The sequence below is a fragment of the Anopheles gambiae genome (assembly GCF_943734735.2).
Source record: "Anopheles gambiae chromosome X unlocalized genomic scaffold, idAnoGambNW_F1_1 X_unloc_65, whole genome shotgun sequence".
Taxonomy (NCBI): domain Eukaryota; kingdom Metazoa; phylum Arthropoda; class Insecta; order Diptera; family Culicidae; genus Anopheles; species Anopheles gambiae.
Window position 1 is genome coordinate 22,501 of NW_026902676.1, and position 2,500 is coordinate 25,000.

General features: G+C 47.1%; 1 pseudogene; it reads left to right on the top strand.

Moving 5' to 3' along the window:
- The window catches only part of LOC133394869 (large subunit ribosomal RNA), a 9,180-nt pseudogene that overhangs the window by 3,573 nt on the left and 3,107 nt on the right, over positions 1-2,500 (top strand).

Below are 2,500 nucleotides of genomic sequence, written 5' to 3' on the forward strand. Positions count from 1 at the left end.
AACCATCGAGGTTGACCCCTGTTAGGGAAGCGGTGGAAAATATTCCAAGTCCGAGAAACGGACCGAATATTAATGAGGGTAGCATTAATAAGAGGAAGAAGAAGAAGAGCAAGAAGAAGCAGAATAAGCCCAGGAAGCGTCCTGAGGCTCTGCTGATATCGGACTGCACTTCCGAGGAGCTGGCGAAATTGCTCAAGGAAATGAAGCAGTCCGATGCTCTTAAATCGGTTGGAGAGACAATCTCTAAGGTCCGACGGGCCCAAAATGGAGGCATGTTGCTAGAATTGAAGCAGGGTAGTTCTGCTAGTGCAATTGCCCCAAAGGTTAAGGAAGCGGTGAAGGGCAAGGCGTCAGTGAGAACGCTAGCTCCTTCTAAAATGATTGAGATCATGCATCTCGATGAAATTACCACCCCAGAGGAGGTTGCGGAGTCTGTCAAAGCACAGCTCAACATCGAGATAGAAATAGATCGTATCAAAATGAAGAAAGGCCGCGCGGCCGGTACGCAGTGGGCACGGATCAACGTATCGCTGCCAGACTTTCAAAGCTTCCTGAATTTGGGAAAGCTGAAAGTTGGTTGGTCGATATGCCATATCCGTGAGGTTATGGAAGAGCAGAAATGCTATAAGTGTTGGAAGGTAGGCCATACGAGCTACCATTGTAGGGAACCAGACAGAAGTAATCTGTGCTGGAAATGCGGTTTGAGTGGACACAAGAAGCAAGCTTGTACCAACTCTGTTAAGTGTTTGGATTGCGGTACGAGGTCACAGAACCTTCACGCAACGGGCAGTTATATGTGTCCTAGAAGGCGAACGATTAGATCATAATGGTTAGGTTGCTACAACATAACCAGAATCATTGTTATGCTGCATTTCAGTTAATGTGGCAAACGATTAGGGAAGAATCTGCGGATATAGTGTTGATTGCAGATCCGTATCTGGCAACAACCAACGTCAAAGTGTTACGCAATGACGATAACACAGCAGCGGTAGTGGTTAACGCGGACTTACCAGTTAAGGTAGTCAGTAAGGCTCTGAAGGGTTTAATGATAGTTGACATAGGTGATATGCGAGTGGTTAGCGTTTACGCGCCACCTAGATTTAGTATGGAAGAGTTCCAGATCATGTTGGATAACACGGTAATGGCCGTAACCGGTATCCACAAATTCGTTATCGGGGGGGACTTCAACGCTTGGTCAGCAAGTTGGAACAACCAACTTGGCGAGCGTGGAGAAACCCAGAAACGAAGAGGTGAGTTGGTCTTATCAACCTTTGCGCAGATTGACGCAATTTTATTGAACGACGGTAGCACCCCAACTTATGTTGGACCAGGGCGTACGTCAGTAGTTGATCTTACTTTTGCGAGCAGAACCATAGCAAGATCATTTAAGTGGGAGGTGTTATCTAGTTATATGAACTCGGATCATCGTGCGATACGAATAGATCTCGAGACGCAAAGCGTGCGTAACCTGTCCCGACCCATAACGGGATGGAGCATCAAGTATTTTAGCAAAGATATATTTGAAGTTATGATGCAAGCCGCTTTTGAGACCGAGGTCACAACAAGCGAAGACTTAATGCGTATACTTGTCACGGCGTGTAATGCGACGATGACTAAGCGTAAGAGGTACACTCCTAACAAGAGTGCATTTTGGTGGACGCTAGAGATCGAGGCACTTCGCAAAGAGTGCAAACACCGCGATCGATTAGCGCAAAGAGCATTCAATACTGATCTCTATTCTTCTTTTAGGGACGAGTTCAAGGTGGCACGGAATGCCCTCAAGCGATTGATCAAGCATACCCGACAGAGGAAGTGGAAAGAGTTCCTGGGAACAGCGAACAACGCATCATTTGGTATTGTATATCATACGTTCAAGAAAGTGGCCGAGGGTTCGATTGGACCCCGAACCATGACATTGGACGAGTTTAGGGAAGTGGTGAGCGAGCTTTTTCCTACTCACCCAAACACGGTGTGGCCTGAATATCGTATCGATCAGCCACGAGAGTTTGAAAGGGTAACTAATGATGAGATTCTTGCGGTTGCCAGGAGACTACCCAACAAGAAGGCGCCGGGACCAGATGGTATCCCGAATGAGGCGCTGAAAGTTGGTATGTTGACTGCAACCGATGCATTTTGCAGGGTTTACCAAGGCTGTTTAGAGAACGCGAAGTTCCCCGATGAGTGGAAAAGGCAGAGGTTGGTGTTAATACCGAAGCCGAACAAACCACCAGGGGAACCGGGTTCAGTTCGCCCCATTTGTCTACTAGACGGGGCAGGTAAAGGTTTAGAACGCATCATAGTGCAACGGCTAAATGCACACATCGAGGAGGTCAACGGACTGTCTGACGACCAATTTGGTTTCAGAAGTCGTCGATCAACAGTTGATGCGATTCAACGGGTAGTGGACATTGTTTCGGTAGCTAGAAGTAGAAACAGATACAGTGGACGGTATTGTGCTGTTGTCACATTAGATGTTACTAATGCTTTTAACAGTGCTTCG